The 26,878-nt window shown below is 44.8% G+C and overlaps 1 protein-coding gene across 7 annotated transcripts in view; it reads right to left on the bottom strand.

Moving 5' to 3' along the window:
• PALM2AKAP2 (PALM2 and AKAP2 fusion) overlaps positions 1 to 26,878 on the bottom strand; it is a 398,719-nt gene that overhangs the window by 102,152 nt on the left and 269,689 nt on the right. Inside the window, exon 1 of one of the 7 annotated variants that reach the window (XM_017859239.1) lies at positions 21,623 to 21,851. The exons of the other annotated variants lie outside the window; for them this stretch is intronic. The gene's annotated coding sequence lies outside the window, so the exon portion shown is untranslated. Of the gene's footprint in view, positions 1 to 21,622; positions 21,852 to 26,878 lie in introns of those variants that run through there. 7 annotated transcript variants of the gene reach the window in all.

The following is a 26,878-nucleotide window of genomic DNA, read 5'->3' as shown; positions in this document are numbered from 1 at the left end:
GTTTTGACAGGTGGAATAACTCAGTGGTTCATTCTGGCCTCCCTACCTCTGTTGGGCTCTTTCCCTACAACCTCTTCTCTTTAGAGACCTTTGTTCTTGGTGCATATGTAAATTACACTGCGGCTTCAGAAAATAAAACATTTTGCAAATTAAGTCAAGGTGACACCGAAAAATGTTAGCTCCCTTCCTACATTAGGGTCTCATTTCTATACTGTAAGATGCTTCCATAGCGAACAGTCCCACAGTCTCCCAACCAAGGGCTAATTATCTCTGGCACCTTGTTAACCCAGAGGTGTGGCAAACCAAGAAAGTTCTCTTTTAAGAAAGCTCCAGGCCGGGTGTGGCGGCTCATGTCTATAATCCCAACACTTTGGGAGGCCGAGGCAGGAGGATCACTTGAGGCCAGGAGTTCGAGACCAGTCTGGGCAACATGGCAAGACTCTCTCTCTACAAAAAAAATTAAAAATTAGCCAGGTATGGTGGCACACACCTGTGGTCCAGCTACTCGGGAGGATGAGGTGGGAGGATCACTTGAGCCCGGGGGAGGTGGAAGCTGCAGTGAGCTGTTGGCGCCACTGCACTCCAGCCTGGGCAACAGAAAGAGGCCCTGTCTCAAAAAAATTATTTAATTTTTTTTTTAAAGCTCCAATTTTGTCCTCACTAGAGAAAACCTCAGACCCACCACTACAGCAGAGATTCCTATATCATCTCATTATTTGCATGATATTAGCATGCTGTGTTACCAAACCCATTGTCATTCCCCTCAGCAACTACCACCGCCCATACCCCTTATTTTCATGCTATTCAGTGGCCTCCTTAAAGGGAGAAGTACAGAAGCCTCATCAGGAAAACAGAAAAGAACAGAAAACAAAATCAGCCAAGTGAAATCTGTTGGAGACTTTGTCCTCCTTAACCAATCTATCATGAAAGTTTACTTAACTAAGATACAAATCCCAAAAGGATTATACATTCCATGTTCTGTAATTCTATCTGCCCCAAGTTCTACTGATACTCAAAATTATCGTCTTACCAAAAAAAAAAAAGAGAGTTTGGAATATAAGCAAATACAACTCTAAACCCAATATGGGAAATTCTTACTGGCTAAATGCTCACTTCCCTAAAAGCCACACAAATTGTATTTCAATCACTGCTGCCTCATCATTATTCTTAAAAGATTTTGTCAAAATGAAAGTGTCAAAATTTAAATAGACAAAATAAACCTCCAAGTTTCATGTTTGTTTTAATGACAAATATAAAATAAATTTTAAGGCAGCACAACTACCTTACCTACTTCAGCAGATTAAGGAATTGTCCACATAAAGGAAACTGTTGGTCAGAAATTCCATTAGAAAGACAACACCAAAAAAAAAAGGAACCTCTAGGAGATGTCTAGGAAGCCTAGGTACCTTGCATTAATCTAAGTAAAGCTCAGAAGTATGCAAATTAAAGTACAAACCATTCAGTTTTAACCAGCATTTTCAGAGAAATTTTCATTAATACTAGTAAACAGAAACACAAAGCAGTATCTGAAAGAAAGCTGAGACCTTGATACTTTTTGTCTCTCACAATATTAGCTTACAGCTTAGCAACAGCCAGGGCGGAGGAGGAAATTCCTCTGTTCACACCCACCCCCCATTGATGCCTTTTTTAAGAGGACTGTGCACAATGCATTTAAAAAAAAAATCTATTGTTGGGTGAAGGAAACTCAGATGTTTTCTTCTCCTGGCTAATAATGGATTCAATTGCCTTGAAGTCAATAAACTCCTCAGTGGGAAATACCAAGCAGCAGCCAGACAGGAATAGAGTAAGTAATGCACCAGCCAGCCGATGTGTTTGAAACCTACATTCTAGAAGGCCTTTCAATATGAAATACTTCATTCAGCAAACCTTTTCAATTTCACTTTATTTGTAACTTTACAAAGTTTTCTTAATAATCATTGCTGGAAAAATGAGAGTATTTCAATGTTTGAGATTCAAATAATCTAAATATGAAGTCCTTAATTGAGAGATCAGCCACGATAGCACTGTTCTCCCAAAACAGACTGGAACCTGGCATCCCACTCTGGGTAATCTGCCCAGAGTTGGAGAAAGTTAACTCCTTTGTTAGTTCGATAAAACAGACTAACGTTAGAATGACTAATAGTCATTCTCCTTCCCCATTCTCTATCTTCCCAGTGCAAAGAAAGTCAGGTCATATTTATTATTATCTATTATCTGATAAAACCAAATGAAGAGCTCTCTCTTTCCTTGATAATGACTCTCTAGAACTGAATACTATCTTTGCTAAAACTATCATAATCTGAAAAGGAGGTAAATAGGAAAGGCATAAAAGGGACCATGAATACCTGCAAAAACTGCAGCAAACAGATACTAAAGAGTATCTGTGGTCATATTAAAAAGACAAGAACAATATATTAAAAATAGCCAAAATGTTAGTGGGCAATATGTTATCTCCTTTATATTTTAGTACTGAGTTCTAACTGTGTGCCAAGCTGTTTCAATCTTTACCTACTTTTTTTTTTTTTTTAAGAGACAATGTCTTGGTCTCTTCCCCAGGCTAGAGTACAGTAGCGTGATCATACCTCACTGCCGCCTTAGAACTACTGGGCTCAAGGGATCTTCTCACCTCAGCCTCCCAAGCAGCTAGGACTACAGGTGTGCACCACCATGACCAGTTAAGTTTTTAAATTGTTTTTAGAGGCAAGGTCTCACTATGCTGCCCAGGCTGGTCTAGAACTTCTGGGTTCAAGTAATCCTCCTGCCTTAGCCTCCCAAAGTGCTGGGATTACAGGCATGAGTCACCATGCCTATCTTTTACCTACATTTACTCACTTAATCCTCTCAACAACTCTATGAGGTAAGTACTATTATCTGCATTTTACAGATGAGGACACTAAAGGTTACAAAGGTTCAATAATTCACTCAAAGCGACAAGGATAGGAAGTCACAAAGCCGGGATTTGAGCTTGGGCTTCCTAACTCTGCTTTAAGTCCATACTCTCTCTAAGCCATCCTCTTCCAAAAACTCCACGCCAGCCATTTTGCAAATCTACACCTACGTTCATAGGATACATCTTGAACTGGTGTCTCATACACCTTTTGTGCCATGATTTACTTTTTCATGTATCTGTTCTTTGCATCTTTGCTAGGGATAGCGAACTTCTTGAAAGTAGGGAACTGGGGAACTCTTTTGATGCCTGGAGGACCTCATAGATGGATTAACCTCTCAAAAACAAGGGCAAGACAAAAGGTGGAAGCAACCCAAGTATGGAATGAATGAATGGATATACAAAATGTGGCATATAAACACAATGGGACATTACTCAATTTTTTTAAAGGAAGGACATTGTGACACATGCTATAACATGGATAAACATTGAGGACATTATGCTAAGTGAAATAAGCCAGTCACAGAAAGACAAATACGTGATTTCACTTATATGAGGTTACTAGAGTAGACAACTTCATAGAGACAGAAAGTAGAACGGTGGTTGCCAAGAGCTGGGGAAGGGGGAAGAAGGAAGGGATAGTTATTGTTAAATGCGTAGTTTCAGTTTTGTAAGTTGAAAGAATTCTGTGAATGGATGGTGGTGATGGTTGCACAATAACGTGAATGTACTTAATACCACAAAACTGGACACTAAAAAATGGTTTAGAAGGTACATTTTACATTTTATGTATTTACCACAATTAAAATAAAAAACAGGGCAGGCACGATGGCTCACACCTATGACCCCATACTCTGGAACATCAAGGTGGGAGAATCGCTTGAGCTCAAGAGTTTGAGACCAGCCTGAACAACATGGTGAGACCCTGTCTACAGAAAATTTAAAAATTAGCCAGGCATTGTGGTGCACACCTGTGGTCCCAGCCTCTCGGGAGGCTGAGGTGGGAGTATCGCTTAGGCTCAGGAGATCAAGGTTGTAATAAGCCATGATTGCACCACTGCACTGTAGCCTGGTGACAGAGTGAGACCTTGTCTCTAAATAAATAATGATAAATAAATAATAAATAACAGACAAAAAAGGACAACAACCAGAACAAATGTCTACAGAAATGTCTTAATGTCTACAGCCATGCCTCTGTGGGGCCGTCAGCCTGCTGTCACAGAAATGCAGGAAGCTGGCCCTCCACCAGAAAGTCATCCCACTGGTATGACACCAAAGCTCACTGACGGGGACAAGCCATTCAACACTGTCACCGTTGCATTTCCACAGCCTTGCAACCTGCAGGTCACCCCAGAACAAGCCCTTTCTGACAGCTGTGAAAGCAAGAGGAAACATCAAACTCCAAGGAAGTATGTCTTTAAGACCTCAGCCTCTTTCTGCCTCATAGGCTGGTCCTGTAGAGGGCCCCGATATCTGGTGCTCAATGCCAGAAGACAAGTCCAGGCATCCATCATTTCCCTTATCATGGGGCCACCGAGGTCCCAAAAATAATGAATGAGGGGTCGTTTCCACCTTGGAAATGTGCCAAGTTCACATCAAATTGCAAAGGAAACAATACTGAGAAGTGTGACACCTTGGGATTCCTGCGATGACAGAGGTGGGATGATGAAGGAACTGCCCCAGTTCCGGGGCCAGAGAGCTGCCGTGGCAGTAGGAAGCAGTTCAACCCATATCCTTCTCTTCAAATCACAGTCCTGTGGTCTCTGCTGAGGACATATCACTAACTATACAGGCTTGAACTCCTCCTGGCTTCAATCAATCCTCGCATCTCAGCCTTCCAATATTCTGGGATTACAAGTGTGAACCATCATTCCTGGACTCACTTGAGCCCTCAAACACTTTCTGAGCCAATTCACTACTAGCTGCCTAGGACCCAATGTGTTCCAGACCAAAGCTGGGCTAGGAGGTCAGACAGGAGAGGCACTTCCATCTTGGGAAGATGAGCACACACACTACTAGCGGACTCAAGTTGAATTTTCTCTTTGGCTTTCAAAAATCTCCTTCTATTAACATTTTTTCTATCATAATCAATGTCTTCTTTTACTTCCACTCCCTCCTCCTCCTCCTTAGGTAGGCAGCCAGGCTTTTAACTCCTTGCTTCCGGGATCTCATATCAAGGAGATAAGATTATTCTAGGGTTTTGTAAACATCTAAGCCATCAACAAGATTTGCAAGGTGTTCTAGAAAGGCTCCTTACCCCCTCCACCCATGGGTGTTTCACTTTGGTCCCTGGAAGCTCCTAAGGGAACTGGCAAGGCTTCAGAGAAGAGAGGCCCCAGGCTCCAGGTTCCCAGACTTACCAAGGATTTCCCTGACCTGTCCCATGCCTGCATGAACTGGTAGACAGCCTCAAACTTGACCACGTGGACAGAAACAGACAAAAGCTGTGGAGACATGTTATGGGATGAATTGTGTGCACCCCTGCCCCAACCCCCGCTCCACTTCCTATGTTGAAGTCCTAACCCCCAATACTTCTGAATGTGATGGTATTTGGAGACAGGGTCTTTAAAACGGTAATTAAATTAAAATGAAGTCTTTAGAGTAGATGACTCTAATATGACTGGTGTTCTTATAAGAAGAGGAAATTTGAGCCGGGCGCAGTGGCTTACACCTGTAATCCCAGCACTTTGGGAGGCTGACGTGGGCGGATCACTTGAGGTCAGGAGTTTAAGACCAGCCTGGCCAACATGGTGAAACCCTGTCTCTACTAAAAGTACAAAAAAAAAAAAATTAGCTGGGCGTGGTGGTGGGCACCTGTAATCCCAACTACTCAGGAGGCTGAGGCAGGAGAATCACTTGAACCCAGGAGGCAGAGTTTGCAGTGAGCTGAGATCATGCCATTGCACTCCAGGCTGGGCGACAAGAGCGAAACTGTCTCAAAAAAAAAAGAAGAAGAGGAAATTTGGACACAGAGGAGAGACAGTGTGAAGACACTGGGAGAAGACACCCATCTACAAGCCAAGACCTAGAACAGAACCTTTCCTCACAGCCCTCAGAAGCAACCAACCCTGCAAACACCTTGATCCTGGTCTTCTAGCCTCTGTCAATGGAAGAAAATGACAAGACAAATCTCAATAATTTTAGGAGATTTATTTGCCAAAGTTAAGAACATGCCTGGGAGACAGATCTACGCCTTTCTCCAAAGATAATTTTGAGGACTCCAAATTTAAAGGAGAAAAGGCGGGATATTGAGAAGCACAGTTTTCACATAAACAAAAGGGGCAGAGGAAAAAATGTGGAGAATTTGCATTTTACATAAGATAGCACAGACACAGTGGGGTAGGGGAGCAATCAGATATGCATTTGAGTCTGGCAGGGCCTGGGTGACCACCTGTATAAGATAAGCTATCAATTTGCATTGCCATGGTGAAGTCTTAACAGCTCACCAGGAATTTCCCTTTGGGCAAAATATGGGGAAGGCAGGTTATCTTTACATCTTGTAGCCATCTTATTTAGGAACCAAAGAGGGAAGGCAGGTTTGCGTGACCCAGTTCTCAGCTTGACTTTTCCCTTCGGCTAAATGAGTTTGGAGTCCCAACATTTAATTCCCTTTCAAAACTATATGAGAAAATAGATTTCTGTTGTTTAAACTACCCAGGCTGTGGTACTTTGCTATGGCAGCCCTAGCAAACTAAGATAACACATGTGCTACAAATCACTGGTGAAACCATTGTAGACAGGTGTTGGATGGACCACTTCCCACAACCAAGCACATTCTAAAACCTTAGGCCCTGCATGTAATCCTAGGGTGGTTGTGTCTAAAAATAATAGGTTACATTTTCTTGTAGTGGGACAGATTGAAGGCTTGGAGATAAAATTAATTTACGTAAGTTTTAAAATGCCATTTTTTATGTGGTACATATATACCATGGAATACTATGCAGCCATTAAAAGGAACAAGATCATGTCCTTTGCAGAGACATGAATAGAGCTCAAAGCCATTATCCTCAGCAAACTAATGCAGGAACAGAAAACCAAATACCGCATGTTCTCACTTACAAGTGGGAGCTGAACAATGAGAACACATGGACACATGAAGGGAACAATACACACTGGGGCCTCTTGGTAGGGGTGGGGAGGGACAGCATCAAGATAAATAGCTGATGCATGTGGGGCTTAATACCTAGGTGATGGATTGATAGGTGCAGCAAAGCACCATGGCACACATTTACCTATGTAACAAACCTGTAGGTCCTGCACATGTATCCTGGAACTTAAAATAAAATTTTATTTAAATGCTATTTTTTTGTAAGGCTTTGTTTATGGACTGAGATTTATACCCCCAACCATAGTAAAAGGAGAGAGCTAGCTTAGTTTGTATTAAGCACTAAGAAGGTAGCATAATAAAAACAGGAATGATTAAGAGACTGTCTCTAACCACTAGCCTATAAGGATTCCAAGCCTGACTTTGCCACTAGCTGTGTACCCTTGCCCTAAACCCTTGTGTCTGTTTCTTCATCTGTAACAAAAAATTATAAAAATATTTGTCGGGTATGGTGGCTCACGTCTGTAATCCCAGCACTTTTGGAGGCCGAGGCAGGCAGATCACTTGAGGTCAGGAGTTTGAGACCAGCCTGGCCAACATGGTGAAACCCCATCTGTACTAAAATACAAAAATTAGCCAGGCGTGATGGTGCGTACCTGTTGTACCAGATACTCGGGAGGCTGAGGCAGGGGAATCACTTGAACCCAGGAGACAAAGGTTGCAGTGAGTCGAGATCACGCCACTACTCTCCACCCTGGGCAACAGAGTGAGACCCCGTCTCAAGAAAGAAAGAAAGATATATATATAAAATAGTGGTATCTCTATCAAATGTTGTTATGGGGGTTAAATATGACAATCCACATATGACGCTGGAAATAGGGCCTGACTTTCAGTCAACATTCATTATCAATAAGCAGCTTAAACTCACTTTTATAACAGAGTATCTGTGCTTATGGAAGATTAAACTCACTGAAAACACATAAAAATGTGCAGTTTTTTTCAAAGTTAAGTTACACCCTTCTGAACAAAACTTGATCACAATGCATGGATGAAAATGGGCTCATGTTAAAGGTTCAAGGTTTTATTAAATTGTACCCATACATTGTATTATGTCTTCCTCTGTTCACTCTGTCCTTGGTTTGGATGCATTCTTCATAAAGCTGCAGTAATTGTTAATCTGTATTTGTTCAAGTATTTGCAAGTTAGTTGTACAATGATTCTTGTTAGTGTATTTCCAGGCAGGCTTTGAAAAGCATAACATGTGGCAAAGTGGGTTTAGTGGATCTTGCAAGAGGTGACACACATTATCATGCCCAAGAGGACCCTTGTGGAGTTCATGAGATGTGACAAGGTACTTTAGAGGGTGTGGGCTGGGAGAGGAGGTTACCTTAATGGGACAAAGGTCTCTAAGAAGACATACAAGCAGAGATTGCCTTTAAAGGAACTGCACATTCAGGGAAACAGATCTTCAGACAGCTTACAAGTAGCTTAACTTGTAAGCTTAACTTAATATTTAGAATAAAAACTCCTGCTGTAATCCTAGCACTTTGGGAGGCTGAGGCAAGTGAATCACGAGGTCAGTAGATGGAGACCATCCTGGCCAACATGGCGAAATCCCGTCTCTACTAAAAATACAAAAATTAGCTGGGCGTGGTGGCGGGCACTTGTATTCCCAGCTACTCAGGAGGCTGAGGCAGGAGAATCACTCAAACCCGGGAGGCGAAGGTTGCGGTGAGATTGCTCCACTGCACTCCAGCCTGGGCAACAGAGCGAGACTCCATCTAAAACAAACAAACAAACAAACAAACAAAAACTCCTGGACCCATCGACCCTCTTTCCTCATGAGAGGTTTTCCTCATGGAGACAGCAGCTGTCTCAGCACCAGTTCTCACCCAGCACAGAAACAATGCAAGGGGGAAAAAATAGGGCCTGTGGGCCTAACCTTGACCAATTCATCTCACTTTTTCATCTTCAAAATGGAATTAAAAACTATCCAAGGACCCCAAAGAGTAATTATGAGGCTAAAACAAAATTACCTGGCCCATCCCAGCACTTTGGGAGGCCAAGGTGGGCAGATTACTTGAAATCAGGAGTTCGAGACCAGCCTGGCTAACATGGTAAATATTAAAAATACAAAATTTGCCGGACATCGTGGTGCGCACCTGTAGTGTCAGCTACTTGGGAGGCCAAGCCAGCAGAATGGCTTGAACACAGGGGGCGGAGGTTGCAGTGAGCTGAAATTGCACCACTGCATTCCAGCCTGGGCAACAGAGCAAGACTCATCTCAAAAAAAAAAAAAAAATTACCTGGTCCACAGAGGGCATTCAATCACAAATTACAATAATAAAAAGCCTAGTAGACCATCTTGAAGACACCCTGATCTCTGATTTTCTTTTTTTTTGAGACGGAGTCTCGCTCTGTCGCCCAGGCTGGAGTGCAGTGACCGGATCTCAGCTCACTGCAAGCTCCGCCTCCCGGGTTCACGCCATTCTCCTGCCTCAGCCTCCCGAGTAGCTGGGACTACAGGCGCCCGCCACCTCGCCCAGCTAGTTTCTTGTATTTTTTAGTAGAGACAGGGTTTCACCGTGTTAGCCAGGGTGGTCTCGATCTCCTGGCCTCGTGATCCACCCGTCTCGGCCTCCTAAAGTGCTGGGATTACAGCCTTGAGCCACCGCGCCCGGCCCCAATCTCTGATTTTCTTCCTCTCGTTTATGTACCTTTAAGACTGATGTATTTTAAAAATTGTTTCTAACATTGATTTTCAAACACTCTTCTCAAGACAATTACTGTACTAAAAATCGATGACCAGGTGCCAAATCTTCCCTTTCTGAGCATAAATGATAATCCTTCATAGACACTGCTCTCATGATCCCCACCCCCCAGTCCTTCCCCATAGCTCCCTATTTTTCTAATGTATAGCCCTCTGGAGCAGATCAGATGGTGAGTGAAAAAACACAGGCTTCCCAGTCCTGGGAAGACACATTCCACTCTGGCGAGAAGCCTAGCACTCTTGACTTCTTTTGCCCTAGCCTCTGAGTCCAAAGGCCAGGCTTGAATGTTCTGCAGCTGACCAGTCACTGCCCACACCTCCTTTCACATCCACAGCCCCGCATTTCCTTTGCAAGGGAGAATGAAAGTTATGAAAAGATTATGCATAGAAATTGCAAAAAGATTTTATTTTTCTTGGAATGCCTTGGTCTTAAATCCAGTTTGGGTTCCAAAATTTGTCTAGAATAACCTATTTCAAGGATAATGTCCACAAAAAAGTAGTAGAAAATGATTATTCTAGTACAAACAACTAAAAAAAGCAGGAAGACATCATAGAACAACAACAAAAACACCAACTCTGTTTTAGAATTCTGTACTTCGAGAAAGAGCAAGTTAATTTAAGAGTAAAAACAAGATAGCAGACATTTTTGGCAACTCTCAAAGGGACTCTCACAACTGGATGAATGACAGGAACTCTTTACTGGATATAATTTCACTTCAAAACATTTTCCATCAGCTGGGTGCGGTGGCTCACACCTGTAATCCCAGCACTTTGGGAAGTCGAGGCAGACGGATTACTTGAGGTCAGGAGTTCAAGACCAGCCTGGCCAACATGGTAAAACCCTGTCTCTACCCAAAATACAAAAATTAGCTGGGCGTGGTGGCGCATGCCTGTAATCCCAGCTACTGGGGAAGCTGAGGCAGCAGAATCACTTGAACCCAGGGGGTAGAGGTTGCAGTGAGATCACGCCAATGCACTCCAGCCGGGCAACAGAGTGAGACTCCATCTCAAAAAAAAAAAAAAAAAAAAGGAAGAAAGAGAAGAAAAAAAGGGAGAGAGACGGGGGATGGAGGACAGATCTTTTCAGATGTTCTGGGCCAGGATCTAAAGAGCATGGGAAAGGAGGAGGGAGAGAGGATAGGTGTCCACCAGTGGAAGTGGCTACAGTGTCGTGGAATTGAAGGAGTTGAGTAAGAAACAGTGAGGCGTGGATTCACACAGGCAGGGAGGAAAAGATGGCAGGAACAGGGCTTTGGCTCCCTTTACCAATTATTCATTTATTTGCGTTCCTCCCCCAGCCTCCAGGTGGCACAACTGACCCAGCATATCTTGCTTGAGAACTGAAAGGTAGGACAAAGACCAGGGCAAGTCTTAGGAATAAAACAAAGAAACAGAAGGCACTGTTACCAGGCAGGATTGGGAATGGGAGGGAATGTTACCTTGTAGCACCCTCAGTGGTGGGTACTCAGTACATGCTTACAAACTTTTCCACTGCATCCTTGATATTATCGTTTGAGAGTCTGACACTCTCGAAACTCTAATGGAAATCTTTCATGCTTCAATTTAAGCTCTTTTTCTCTTTTCAAGTCCCAATAAAAAGATTCCTATTTGCATAGCACACTGCAATTTGTATCAACTCCTTTAAGATCTACTTCCTAGAGATTTGCATACATCTGAGGCTACCAAAACATATCTACAAGACGTGAATTCTAGATCTAGACAATTAGACCAGGGTTTTTCAACATCAGCACCATTGATATCTTGTGCAGGATAATTCTTTGTTGGTGGAAGGGGGTGTCCTGTGTGTTGTAGGGTATTTAGCTGCATCCCTGGTCTCTATCCATCAGATTCTAGTAGCACCCTTCCTCCCTCACTGAGATAGGCCAATCTTTCGGGTCCAGTCCATGGATTCAAGTCCTGAGTCCTGGTCAGGATGCATAGTGGTAATTGCCAGACCTTCCTCCTCTAAGCAGAGCTTCCTCACACAGTAACAAGTTCAGGAATCATTAGGGATTTGCTAAAATGCAGATTCTGATTAAGCAAGTCTGGGATGGGGTTCAGGATACTCTAGTTTTAACATGCTCCTGGATGACAGGAATGCTGCAGGTACCCAGACCACACTTGGAGTAGCAAGCCCCTACAGCACTGGCTTAGTAAGAGAAGGAGAGGGCCAGGCGTCGTGGCTCACGCCTGTAATCCCAGCACTTTGGGAGGCCGAGGCAGGTGGATCACGAGGTCAGGAGATCGAGACCACCCTGGCTAACGTGGTGAAACCCCGTCTCTACTAAAATACAAAAAATTAGCTGGGCGTGGTGGCAGGGGCCTGTAGTCCCAGCTACTCAGGAGGCTGAGGCAGGAGAATGGCGTGAACCCGGGAGGTGGAGCTTGCAATGAGCCGAGATGTGCCACTGGACTCCAGCCTGGGCGACAGAGCAAGACTCTATCTCAAAANCTGTAATCCCAGCACTTTGGGAGGCCGAGGCAGGTGGATCACGAGGTCAGGAGATCGAGACCACCCTGGCTAACGTGGTGAAACCCCGTCTCTACTAAAAATACAAAAAATTAGCTGGGCGTGGTGGCAGGGGCCTGTAGTCCCAGCTACTCAGGAGGCTGAGGCAGGAGAATGGCGTGAACCCGGGAGGTGGAGCTTGCAATGAGCCGAGATGTGCCACTGGACTCCAGCCTGGGCGACAGAGCAAGACTCTATCTCAAAAAAAAAAAAAAAAAAAAATTAGCTGGGCGTGGTGGCACACACCTGTACTCCCAGCTACTCGGGAGGCTGAGGCAGGAAAATCGCTTGAACCCGGGAGGCAGAGATTGCAGTAAGCTGAGATGGCGCCACTGCACTCCAGGCTGGCAGAACGAGACTCTCTTAAAAAAAAAAAAAAAAAAAAAAAGAGCTGGGTAGGAAAACTGACCTGACATTATGTAGCTGTGGGACACCTGGCTGGTTATGTGACTTCCAAATGCCTCAGTATCTCCATTTGAAAAATGATGATGACTCTAAAGATTAAGTAAAATAGTGGAGGTAGGAGTTCAAGGTTGCAGTGAGCTATGATCACACCACTGTACTCCAGCCTGGGTGACAGGGTGAGACCCTGTCTCTAAAAAAGTGGAGGTAAAGCAACCAACTTACCAGCTGACACTCAAGAAATATAAATTCCTTCCCACTTAGCTCCTCCTACCACCCTGCGTGGGAACCTCAAGAACAAGGCATCCCTGGGAATTACAGGGAATTCCTTAGAAGGTAAAACTTAGTTCCTCTATGAATGGTGAGTGGAGAGGGAAAGATTTCTTCTCTTTTCATTCCTCTATCTCAACACCCTCTATGCCACTCACACTATAACACCTGTCATCCTTTGGAGGCTATAGATTGTTTTGATAATGAAACATACCACAGAAAGAATATTTAAAATGATATACACATTGTGATTCCATTCAAAAGCAATGCGTCCCACTCTTGAGTCCATCTCTGCCCTGCATTTAATACTGATCTGAACTATTCTCTAAAGGAAAAATGATCCCAAACAGGAATCATCAAGTGCTTTGGATAGGATCTAAGTTTCCAAATACAGTCTGTTCACTTTTTCCCCAAAAATGAATAAATTCGGCTCATCTGTAATTGTGTCTGAGGAAAATTCTTGCTAACCTTTGCAAGTATAAAATGTTCTGATGCAAAATACTAATTTGCCAAGCTAAAATATGGCTTTAGAATCACACGGCACATGGCACATGAACTCCACCTTGATTTTAATTTAATTGAAAGTGCCTTTCAATTAGGGTTGAGAAGTACTTGAATTTTCTGGAATATTAACTAAGATTTATTCCTTTGGGAAAGTCATTCCTCCAACCCACCCAAATAAAAATGGCTAAACAATGGTGTCTTTCTCCATTTGTAGGAGGCATCAAAAAACTTACGGGAGGCATCACTTCAGACAAAGTAAGATGCTGTATTATCCCACCATGGGAATGTCATCTTGATAATGTAAGCTGATGCAGTCAGCTGTACTGGGAGGCGGGCTGAAAACGGTCAGTTAACCACTGCCAGGAAAATGTGGTTTGGCCTTCCTCACACCTTCTACACACGCCTCACCAGGTGGGAGCTCAGGAGGACCCTGGATGAGCTATGCATTAAGGCTGAAGTCAGGGAACTGTTGGGCGGGAAGAGGGGCAAATGAGGGTCCCTCTCTGTCCCCTACTGGGGGATGGCAAGGTACCTTTAATGGGTCTGCAGGACCAGTCTCAGCTACAGAAAAAGTCTAGCTCAGTCCTAGCCCCACAGGTTTCCCACAAATGCCCTGGAAAGAGCCATGGAGTCTGGATGGGATGGCCACCTGAGGAATCCTCTCTCTTGCCGGAACTTGCTGTGGTGTGGTGGCAGTTACATAACCACACTCTTCTAACTCATAAAAGACTAAAAACTTAAGAGTCCTGACAAAATTATCTTCTAAACCCTACACTCAACCAACCCAGGGCACTCCAGGCACAGTGGGGAAACTTCTAGTTCAGCCCTCTCTGACAACCCTGGAAAAACTGCTCTAGCATCACTGTTTATCCATACTCTGCACAATGAGAATCTTTCCAGGGTCCCTGCTAGGGTCTGAATGTTTGTGTCTCCCTAAAATTCATACGTTGACGCCTAATCCCCAATATAATGGAATGAGGAGGTGGGGCCTCTGGGAGGTGATTAGGTCGTAAGGGTAGAGCACTAATGAATAGGAGTAGTGCCCTTGCCTTTTCATTAAAAGAGGCCCCTTCCCCAGGCATGGCGGCTCACACCTGTAATCCCAACACTTTGGGAGGCCAAGGTGGGCAGATCACCTGAGGTCAGGAATTTGAGACCAGCCTGGACAACATGTGAAACCCTATCTCTACTAAAAATACAAACATTAGCTGGGCATGGTGGCACACGCCTGTAATCCCAGCTACTCAGGAGGCTCAGGCAGGAGAATGACTTGAACCCGGGAGGTGGAGGTTGCTGTGAGCCGAGATTACGCCATTGCACTCCAGCCTGGGCAACAAGAGCAAAACTCTGTCTCAAATAAATAAAAATTTAAAAACCAGGATTATCGTTCTGAAAATCGCAGTTCATCGTCCCAATGAGGACCAATTCCTGACTTAGTCAAAGTTTACAGAAGGATCAAGTAATGAAAAATGGAAGAATTACCAATAGTGCAAGTGCTTTGGGGGTAACAGAATATCAGCTAGAGACCCCCAAAGCAGGGGAGGGGGCAGTCAGGCTTAGAGAATTTCCATGTTCAAAGCTACTTAATCCGTGTGAAGGATGAACAATTGATCTGCTGCACAACTGCTAGCATTTTAAGTATTAACTTTAGGCCAGCACATGGTGGTTCATGCCTGTTATCCCAGCACTTTGGGAGTGTAATTGTGGAACTGCTTGGGAGGCCGAGGTGGGAGGATTGCTTGAGTTCCGAAGTTCAAGACCAGCTTGGTCAAAGTAGTGAGACCCTGTCTCTACAAACAATAGAAAAACAGCCAGGCATGGTGGCATGCACCTGTAGTCCCAGCTACTCAAGAGGCTGAGACCAGAGGATCGCTTGAGCCCAGAAGTTCCAGACTGCAGTGAGCGATGATCGCACAACTGCACTCCAGCCTGGGTGACAGAGTGAGACCCTGTCTCAAAAAATAAATAAATAAATAAGTAAACAATTTAAAAACTGTTTACTTATCATTTGCATCTGTAATGAAGATGAAAGAAGGCTTTGGTTAATTTAAGAACAACAAACTTTGGGGGGAATACGACATGTACAAGGTGCTTCCATATCCACCTGATTTTACACAAGTTTTGAAACAGGTAGGTTTTGGTATCTCCATTTGTACAGATGAATGAACTAAGATTTTGTTTATGTGACAGACCAAGATCTTACAGAGAACTTGGCTGAGGTGCTAGGGTGCTTTGGTCACATCATGGTTCTGGATAAAGGGGACACTACAATATCTGTGTATTTGGCCTTGCCACCCCATCTGCTCCAATCAGGCATCAAAAACAACCACAAAGCCCCTGACCATATCTAAGAAAAAAAAGGGGGTTCAAAGCATAGTGGCCTTCCCCAGTAAGTTCTACGGGTCTCTCCCCTTCCCTAGCATTCATGTCACACCCCCCTCAACCAGTTCATGCATGCTTCCAAGGATTAGAAGAAAAAACCAACAAAAAAACCCAACCCCTCAAACCTACTCAAAAAAAGCTACATCATCACATCCTCATACCCACCCTCTCTACCTGGTTAAGGACCCCAGCAGCAGCATTCTGCCTCCACAGGGTACCTTCTCCAGTTGCATGGCCTATGCGAGGCACTCTGAGACTATCACCAAGATGGGAACAAATTCCAGTTACATGACTCTTTTTTCTCTCTCTTTCTTTCATTTCTTTCCTTTTTTTTTTTTTTTTTTTTGAGACAGAGTTCTCGCTCTGTCACCAGGCTGGAGTGCAGTGGCTCCATCTCGGCTCACTGCAACCTCTGCCTCCCAGGTTCAAGCAATTCTCCTGCTTCAACCTCTCAAGTAGCTGGGATTACAGGCACCTGCCACCACACCTGGCTAATTTTTGTATTCTTTTAGTAGAGACGGGTTTTCACCATGTTAGCCAAGCTGGTCTCAAAATCCTGACCCTGAGTGATCCACCTGCCTCAGCCTCCTAAAGTACCAGGATTACAGGTGTGAGCCACCGCGCCTGGTCCAGTCACATGTCTCTTGATCCTACTCAAACTTGTCCCTACAAGGACTGGTAGCCCTGGTGCTGTAGATGGGAGACAGGAGCACAAAAGGGAAAAAGAGGCGAGGGCAGCCTGAGTATGTTCTCAGTCTCTTTCCCTCATGTACTGTTTTCTCCAGCCCCTCCTCAATCTCAGAATCCACCTCAACAGGAAAAAGAACCAAGCCCTGGAGAAAGTACATTCTGTTTTATTGTAGAAAGAAAAGAGAGACTTGATCCTTTTCTCTTCTGGCACTCAACTTTCAAGAAAATGGGGCAAATGACAGAAATTAAGTTTATATTGGGGATTTTAGTTTTCTAAAAAACTAGCCTCCAGAGTCTGCCCTGCAGGAGTTCCACAATTACAGTTCCATAATCCTATAAAATCACAACTCATATCTACGCTAATATTATGCTGAGACGACCACAAAATCCTGAGCTGTCATTGGAAGGACAACAGCACATTCACCACCAGTCAACTTATCAAGGCAAGAAGGCAGAATAGCTAACCAGGGGTTACGACTTAGAAACACTTTCATTAACAACATTAACAATGGGTGAAATACATTTTTAAAACTTAAATTTAAATATCAGGTGTTATGTTACTTGAAGTATCCCATTTCTTTAATACTCTAATCAAATACTACTTAAAATCACATAGACAAACTCAGTAACTTTCTCTCTGAGCAAAATGGTAGATTTTCCTTTTAGAATAGAGATGGTTTTCCCAGGCGCGGTGACTCACGCCTGTAATCCCAGCACTTTGGGAGGCCGAGGCGGGTGGATCACGAGGTCAGGAGATCGAGACCATCCTGGCTAACATGGTGAAACCCCACTTCTACCAAAAATACAAAAAAATTAGCTGGGTGCGGTGGCGAGCGCCTGTAGTCCCAGCTATTCGGGAGGCTGAGGGAGGAGAACGGCGTGAATCCGGGAGGCGGAGCTTGCAGTGAGCCGAGACAGTGCCACTGTACTCCAGCCTGGGAGAGAGGGAGACTCCATCTCAAAATAAATAAATAAATAAATAAATAAATAAAAGAGAGATGGTTTTAACTTTCCTATAATATACTCATGAAAAATGTGTTTGAAGGGAAAATGTCCAAAATGTGAACAGTAGTATTACATGTTCATAGAGGGGATTATTTTACCAAGTAAGATACACATGTATATGGATTACCTGAACTCCCATCATGATCCATGGTAACATTCTTCCCTGAGGCCTGAGCCACCCAAAGTGCTGCTGGGTAAGGCTCATGCCAGTGAGACAATCTGAAGTTGAAGTTGTTCCTTTATTTTTAGCTTTACAGAAATTCTGCTTTTGGGTGTTGAGTATGCACAGTACAAAGAAAATGGTGGGCCAGGCGCGATGGCTCATGCCTGTAATCCCAGCACTTTGGGAGGCCAAGGCAGATGGATCACAAGGTCAGGAGATCGAGACCATCCTGGCTAACACAGTGAAACCCCGTCTCTACTAAAAATACAAAAAAATTAGCCGGGCGTGGTAGTGGGCACCTGTAGTCCCAGCTACTTGGGAGGCTGAGGCAGGAGAATGGAGTGAACCCAGGAAGCGGAGCTTGCAGTGAGCCGAGATCACGCCACTGCATTCCAGCCCGAGTGACAGAGCGAGACTCTGTTTCAAAAAAAAATGTTACAAAGGCACAATTTGCTACCCAAACTTACTGAAATTGTTGAAGCTCATCAGGATACTAATCAATTACTCCAAACTTCCAATAGCTGACACAGAATCCCTGATTAACAATCTAAGCAGTGAGTACTGTTTCTCAAGATCAAAAACAATCATTCCAAAAGCTAATTCAAGATAGAGCACCAATTCTACTGGTGCTGAGTCGTGTATAAAACTAAAGACTGGAACTAAACAGTCTATCCGTGGTCTTCAGAAGTAAGTTTTTGCATGCTCTTGTTTCAACTGTTAAAATCCCTCAACACAACCTCCATCCAAATTCAATTTCATCTTCATCTGAAACATTTCTCATTACCTTAATAAGCAGAGGCTGGTAATAACCATGATACAAATCTGGGACATGGGTATTTTAAGAGCTCACCAAATCTGTAATGGTTATTGTTTAGATTATTGTAATTATCTAATTACAATGACTAGAAAGTCCAAAGTGTTTACATTTTTGGAAGTAATATTTGATGTTAGTTCTATAAGAAAATATTTAAACTTATAGAAATAAATCCAGTAGATTCATTCTCCCCTCATTTGATAACGAAGTTAAGACAACCTACTTCACTTTATTAGCCTGAGGTCCTGAGGCTACTGAGTTAGAATAAGGCACTTATGAAAGTGAAATAACTTCAAACTCCGCAGGCAGGAAGTGGTGCCAACTGTCATGCCAAAACTATGAGACAATGAGTATTTCAAAATGTTTGTCCCATCTCAAAGCCCAGTTATTCCTCTCATCCTAGCATCTCAGCATCCCAAAAAGAAAGTGAAATGAACTCTCCAGCAGAGTCTGTTAAGTAAAGGACTGGGAGACAGGCAGCATTACTTTTGTTGTCCCTGGCCCAGGACTATTTTGTTGGTGCTGTCCAAGATAATTGCAGGAAACTTGGTGTGCCTCCACTCAAAGGAGAAGATGTCCTTTAAGGAAAGGGCCAGGCTGGGTGTGGTGGCTCATGCCTGTAATCCCAGCACTTTGGGAGGCCAAGGCAGGTGAATCACTTAAGGTCAGGAGTTGGAGACCAGCCTGGCCAACATGGCGAAACCCTGTTTCTACTAAAAATACAAAAATTAGCTGGGTGTGGTGGTGGGAGCCTGTAATCCCAGGAACCCGGGAGGCTGATGCAGGAGAATCGCTGGAACCCAGGAAGGGGAGGTTGCAGTGAGCTGAGATCACATCATTGCATCCAGCCTGGGCAACAAGAGTGAAACTTCATCTCAAAAAAAAAAAAAAAAAAAAAAAAAAAAAAAAAAAAAAAAAAAAAGAAAGAAAAAGAAAGATCCAAGGATCAAAACTGGGGAGGAGACAGCTGGCAGTGGAGCATTGCTTGAAACACTCTTTAGGCCAAGTCTTTATGTTTAAAGAAACAGAGTAAACTCCTTACTGGATACACCTCATTTCTAGACATGTTATTATGAAATTGTATTCATGAATGTTGAGGAAGCTGCCAGACTGGAAGAAAGAGAAGTTTAGTTAAATTTAAATTAAGAACATTTCCAGAAAGACAAGTGTGATGCTTAAATGAACTCTAATCAGAACAAAAGACAAGGAAGCAAATTCCCTGAGATCCCAATGGTGAGAGGAGTTTGTACTCATGCAGTCTCCAGGAGCCTGTGAAACGTGAATTGAGATAGAAGAGCACTTCCTGGGAGACATGGGCTTGTTCACAGATTCCAAGATGCAGTACAGNTGCAGGAGAATCGCTGGACCCAGGAAGGGGAGGTTGCAGTGAGCTGAGATCACATCATTGCATCCAGCCTGGGCAACAAGAGTGAAACTTCATCTCAAAAAAAAAAAAAAAAAAAGAAAGAAAAGAAAGATCCAAGGATCAAAACTGGGGAGGAGACAGCTGGCAGTGGAGCATTGCTTGAAACACTCTTTAGGCCAAGTCTTTATGTTTAAAGAAACAGAGTAAACTCCTTACTGGATACACCTCATTTCTAGACATGTTATTATGAAATTGTATTCATGAATGTTGAGGAAGCTGCCAGACTGGAAGAAAGAGAAGTTTAGTTAAATTTAAATTAAGAACATTTCCAGAAAGACAAGTGTGATGCTTAAATGAACTCTAATCAGAACAAAAGACAAGGAAGCAAATTCCCTGAGATCCCAATGGTGAGAGGAGTTTGTACTCATGCAGTCTCCAGGAGCCTGTGAAACGTGAATTGAGATAGAAGAGCACTTCCTGGGAGACATGGGCTTGTTCACAGATTCCAAGATGCAGTACAGAGAGAGGCGTATAGACTTATGAGTAGGTGAAGTTTCTTTTCAAAGAGAAATATTATACATTTAGGAAGTCTTCCCAAATCACCTGCGCTGCATTTAAAACTGCTACAGGGAAGGGTAGTGATATGTCAAAGTCTGATCTGACCACGCAGCCTATCAGAGCCAAAACCCTGCTACCCTACACGGGAAACTGGCTTTCCTGGGTCTAGAGGGGGAATCCACCATCTCTCTAAACAAGTCACCTCCCAGACGCCTTCTTTGTGGGTCGGGTCCCGCGGGCTGGTGAGCGCCTGGCATCCGGGTTGGAGAGCTCGGCAGCCCGGCTGCACGCCGTCTCGCCCTTTGCCTTCAGTCCTCACCCGGCTACCCAGCGCCACAGCTCCCTGCTGCGGGATTCCGGCTCTCTCGGGCTCCGTTTTACTCCCCTCCCGTCCACTCCGTTTCTCTGGGATTTCTCGGGGCCAGCAGTGTCTCCTTGCTCTGGCCCTTGCGGGCGCGCCTCTACGGACATTACAGGCACGGCTTGCCCAGTGCTCTCCCCCACGGTCTGCTCCTCCCATACCCCAGAGTGTCCCCAAGAAGGGCCCACAGAGACGCAAACTCCGGCTTTATCCCGGATAAGATACCACATTCTAACTGCTGAGGTCCCAGCCTCAGGTCGAACTGGCTCAGCTCGGACCCGGACCGCGTTCTTCCTCCCAGGGCAGAAGAGGCTGATGGCTCCTCCTGCATCATCTCCCGAGTTCAGCTCCCTGGACCCTATTTCGAAAGACTCCGGCTGGGGCCGGGGCCGGGTCCTTCCTGACTTCAGTCTCTCTGAAAAGTTCAGGACTTGCGAAAATGCCCCCGGCTCTACCACCCAAAAGGCAGGACCCACGCCTTCCTTGCGAGCTAGAAGGAACGGCTGCACCTCCCAGTGCTCCCGGGGCAGGAGACGCGGCCACGACCACATTTGATTTCACTGCTTTTCCTGAAAAGAACACACACAGCCCAGCTCTGTGTGTATGCAGGGGTAAGCTGAGTCCTGCGTTTATTTTTTAAAGCATATATAAGTGATAAGCATCGAACAAAGTAGCCAAAGGCTTGGCCCTCCCACAAACCTAGGAATTCAAATCCACATGGCCACAGCCCCTCCACCCGGGCCCTCTCCCAGCACACGCTCCGCTCGACAAGGGCCACAAAAAGCCCTTTAAAAGCCCGCGGTGCTTCCGAGGACTCCCAGATCTCCAGCCCTTCCTCGACCACCCCTTCCTCACACCCGAGGACACTCCAGCCCCGCCCCAGCTTGGACACCCACCTCTGGGCTTCGGCTCCCGGAGGCGCAGTCCTGGGGCTCTGCTCCAGCGTCGCGCGGCCGCTGCCTCCCGCTCCAGGGGTCCAGGAGACTCCGGGGGAAGGCGAGCGGCAGCCCCGGGCTGGGGCCAGCGCATCTGCAGGGAGTGGCGGCCTCGGGGCGCGCTGGAGGGCGAGGAGCTCCGCCCGCCCACTCCCGGGGCCCGCCCCTTCCCCGCCCCCTCGCTTCCCCTCCAGTAGCCCAGCGCCCAGGGGCCGTCCTCCCCTCTCCTCCCCTCCCCTCTCCTCCCCATCCACCCACATCTTCTCCTCTCAGCGACTTCGGCGGAATCTATGCACAAACCAAGAAATGAATGAATGGAGAGACTGGAGGGAGGGAAAGACGGAGGGATGGATGAGGCGCGCAAAGCTGAGTATTTCCTAACTCAGGGGAATGCTGTGCCTGGGTATGTGGATACTTGTTAGCGCACGGGGCTTTGGGGCGGGGTGGCGTGTCACTGTGTATACACGTGGACGTGTGTTGGTGTACACATTTGTGTGCATGAGCATATGTGGAAGTGTGTGAGTGCCTGTGTGCGCTTAAATGCCAGGAGCTACTGAGTTCCCACTCAGGCGGGGAGAGAGCCCCTTGTCCCTTACCTAGCACCACGACTGTCCTTAGGGTCAGAGCGACCCCCGGAACTGGTTGCGAAGTGCGTCTTTGTGGCAGTAATGGTGTCGCCGCGTGTTTGGGGACTCCCCCGATGGGGTTCCGAGGCTGAGGTGTGGATAGAGATGCTTCCAACTCACTGGCTCGCCAGAGCCTTCCTGCTGCCCTCCGTGTAGCGGCAGCCGGTGGCCCGGGGTCAGAGCGCGTGTGCTAACAAAGCCAGCCGAGGGGGAAGGAGGCAGCGGATCTGCAGACTGGGGCTGTATTAGGCGGGTGGCCAGCCATCCCTCACTCTTGAGACGTCTGAAATTTCAGTCTCTCATCCCCTCCCCCACATGAATATTTAAATAATGTTAATGACCCTTTGAAAATGAACCGTCTGGAAATCCTGAGAGAGGACACGCACACACAAACAGCCCACCTAGAGAGCAACACTTTTCAAAAGCAAGCTGTGGACTTACTCTGCTGTAGGTGGCGACATTCATTCTCAGCAGAGGAAGATCACAAAAGTCAGATTTCTTGAATTCAGCTTTGCCATAGGCATGATTTTTCCAGTAATTCTCTCTCCCCAGCTTTGCAAGTCGCCCTTGCACTCTCAGTTAGATTTCCACCCTAGGGCAGTCTGCTGTTTTCCCCACCCCTTGACAAGGCCCTGGGTTGCTCTTCTGGGAGTCAATTTTACATGTCAAACACAGCAGGGAAAGACAATAGCTATGGACTGATTCTACTTTCCTAACCCACTGAGGTCCCTGATTTCCAATACAAAGAAATGATACCCTTGGGAACTACCCTGAAAGCCCATCCAGGCTAAGGGCACCATAAATAGCACCTCCAGAGAAAAGCCCTTTTCCCTGCCTTGAGCTCTATTCACACTTTCACCCAAGGAAGAGGATGAAGTCTACAATGGGACATCAGCTGTTCTCAGGGTTCCTGAATGTCAAGAGGCTCCTTTTTCTCGGTATTTGGAAATGGTTTCACCATCCTTTTCACCTGTTTGTCTCTTATACTGTTGAATTTCAATAGAATTTACTGACCAGTGCTCAGACATGACAGAGCTTCAGCCTTGACTCAACTTTTTCTTCCTTCCTTCCTTTTCCTTCTTTTCTTCCTTCCTTTTCATTTTTTTCTCCTCATGTCTCCGATTTAAGGAATTAAATGCTTGGGTGCCCTACATACTGATCTATTTTTAACATTTTAATATCATGTGAAAAACTCACATTAAAATGAGTGTGCTTGGGTATCACAGTTATTTATTTATATGGACCATAGACTCTCTAAGGAAGAATTTTAGAATTACATCAGATGTGAGATGTTATAAACAGTATCATGGCAGGTACTTCATCACTCTCCTCTCATATATTCCTAAATGTGAATAAGTGTAAAATTTACAAACAAAATTAGTTTCATTATTAGAAAGAGTAAAGCAGGTCATCCTTTTAGTCNAGATTCCGGCAGGGTGCGGTGGCTCACGCCTGTAATCCCAGCACTTTGGGAGGCCAAGGCGGGTGGATCACAAGGTCAGGAGTTCAAGACCAGCCTGGCCAAGATGGTGAAACCCCATCTCTACTAAAAATCTATAAAAATTAGCCAGGCGCGGTGGCAGGCGCCTGTAATCCCAGCTACTAGGGAGGCTGAGGCAGGAGAATCGCTTGAACCCGGGTTGCAGAGGTTGCAGTGAGCTGAGATTGTGCCACTGCACTCCAGACTGGGTGACAGAGAGAGGCTCTGTCTCAAAAAAAAAAAAAAGAAAAGAAAAGAAAAAAAAAAAAGACACATTCCTGGGCTCCACCTTTACTGAACCAGGATGTGTGGGGCGGGGCCAATGAAACTGCGTTAACAGCTCCCAGATGATTCTTAAAAACACAAAAGTTTGGGAAACACTGGCAATGGGCAGGTTAGCTTTATCACCCGCTGCCAGCTCGTAGTTCATCACATCATATGTGTGTTAACGTAATAACGATTATTAGAGCTGAAAACATTTTATAATAAAAGAAGCATATTTACTCTCCTAGATGTACTTTAGGAGCATATTTGAATAAAATAAATGGCTATTAATTATGTGAGAGAAATATAACTCGAACGTGTAAATGTTACGTGTTCCCGCAGGCCCTATACCATCAAGGGCACCAAATCTTCCATGGAAATATTTTTTGTGGGGAGAGAAGATCAAGATTTCTTTCATTGTGGCCTAAGTCTACATTTTTACTCACATTGCCTCTCCCATGCTGCTGGCCCACTTTAAACTACACCCCTGAGAAAGAGTGGCCTCCAGGGGACCCAAGAAGTAGAATGTTCTTTCTAGAAAAACACACAAAGTAAAGAATAGCTTTCTGAGGAAGAAGTTAGCCTAGATACAGGTTCAGAGAAGCTCTTCTCCCTCTCTCCCCAAACTGAGCAAAATGAACTAAATCCAGCAAATAATAATGATCTAGCAGTAGACACATGCCCCAAACTTAGAGAACAGTAGAAGCTGAAAAATAGACTTATAAGTGTCTCAGAGAACTGATCTGAAAACCAGAAGGTGGGGGCAAGACAGTGCATCATAAAAGGGAATTTACTATTTCCTCCTCCTAGCAAGGCGAAAGACCAAAAAGTATCAGCTGGGAGTAATTCACAAGTGCTAAATGTGTCCCACAGAAAGTAAAGATTGGCTAGAAAATTAAAAAAAAAAAAAAAAAAGTAAGAAAAAGAGGGAAGGCCGGATGCAATGGCTCACTCTTATAATCCCAACACTTTGGGAGGCTGAGGTGGGTGGATCACCTGAGGTCAGTAGTTTGAGACCAGCCTGGCCAACGTGGTGAAACCCCATCTCTACTGAAAATACAAAATTTACCTGGGTGTGGTGACAGGTGCCTGTAATCCCAGCTACTTGGGAGGCTCAGACAGGAGAATCACTTGAACCCTGGAGGCAGAAGTTGCAGTGAGCTGAGATGAGGCCACTACACTTCAGCCTGGGCGACAGAGTGAGACTTCATCTCTCAAAGAAAGAAAAGAAAAGAAAAGAAAAGAAAAGCAGGAAAAGCAAACAACAACAGAAACAAAAAGACTCACTCACACCAAATGAATAGCTCTATGTCCCTAGGGCTTTCCCACCAAACAGCGAGTGAGCTCACTGAAAAGTTAGCAGTAATCCCAAGCCCAGGGGCATCCTCATGGGATCAGATGCACCACTGAAAATTTCAGAGAAGAAACAAACTGGGGGAAATATTTGCAACATATATGACAGTGAGTTACTATTCCTCATATGTGAAGAGTTTTTGCAAATCAATAAGAAAACTGAAGAAAACTACAAACTCAATAGGAAAAAAACAACCTGGGCTGGGTGTGGTGACTTGCACCTGTAATCCCAACACTTTGGGAAGCCAAGGTGAGAGGATGACTTGAGCCCAGAAATTTGAGACCAGCCTGGGCAACATGGTGAGACCCCGTCTCTACAAAAAATAAAAAAGTTAGTGGGTGTGGTGACATGCTTGTGGTCCCAGCTGCTTGGGAGGCTGAGATGGGAGGATTGCTTGGACCCAGGAGGTCAAGGCTACAATTAGCCATGATGGTGCCACTGCACTCCAGCAGGGTGACAGAGTGAGACACTGTCTCCAAAAAAAAAAAAAAAAAAAAAAAAAAAAAAACACGTAGTTTGCAGATAAATAAGTACAACTCACCCTTGAACTTGTGAAGAGATACTCAAACTCTTCATATTAAAGAAGTGCAAGTGAAATATTGGGCTAATACCAACTTTATTCTGAATTGCTTCTTTACTAAAGCAATCTCAATGCTTTGTTAATATTAATTTTAAAGTTCTAGAATATTATTCAAAACCTATTAGGAATACTAATTTAGGAAAATATATGCTCAATAGATACTAATTTATAAGAACATTTGTTTTCTTCCATCTTCCAAATTATTAAAGAGGTAGCCATGATTAAATATTTTTAATATAAAAGGCTTGGTACATACCAGATGCTCAGAAATAGTTGTTTAATTTGTTCAATGAAATCCATGCAAGAGTATGAATCGCTGCATGCAAAAGTAAACACTGTTTTTAATTAACATTTTCTCATTTATTTTCTCCTAGGCCAGTGGTTCCCAATTGAGGGTGATTGAACTCCCCAGGGGACATTTTGGCAATGTCTAGAGACATTTCTTATTGTCACGATTAGAGGGGTTGCTACCGGCATCTACAGGACAGTGCCCCACCAACAAAGAATGATGGAGCCCTAAATGTCAGTAATGCTGAGGTTGAGATATCTTGCCCCAGAATTTTTCAAAGCCAGTACTAAAGACCACAGATAGTAGGGCCACCTTGGTGCTTGTTAAAAAGGCAGATTCCGGCAGGGTGCGGTGGCTCACGCCTGTAATCCCAGCACTTTGGGAGGCCAAGGCGGGTGGATCACAAGGTCAGGAGTTCAAGACCAGCCTGGCCAAGATGGTGAAACCCCATCTCTACTAAAATCTATAAAATTAGCCAGGCGCGGTGGCAGGCGCCTGTAATCCCAGCTACTAGGGAGGCTGAGGCAGGAGAATCGCTTGAACCCGGGTTGCAGAGGTTGCAGTGAGCTGAGATTGTGCCACTGCACTCCAGACTGGGTGACAGAGAGAGGCTCTGTCTCAAAA

The sequence above is a fragment of the Rhinopithecus bieti genome, unplaced genomic scaffold, assembly GCF_001698545.2.
Source record: "Rhinopithecus bieti isolate Rb0 unplaced genomic scaffold, ASM169854v2 scaffold_47444, whole genome shotgun sequence".
NCBI classification, from domain to species: Eukaryota; Metazoa; Chordata; class Mammalia; order Primates; family Cercopithecidae; genus Rhinopithecus; species Rhinopithecus bieti.
Note: the sequence above shows the minus strand (reverse complement) of the source record. Positions and strands in the feature narration are given on the sequence as shown.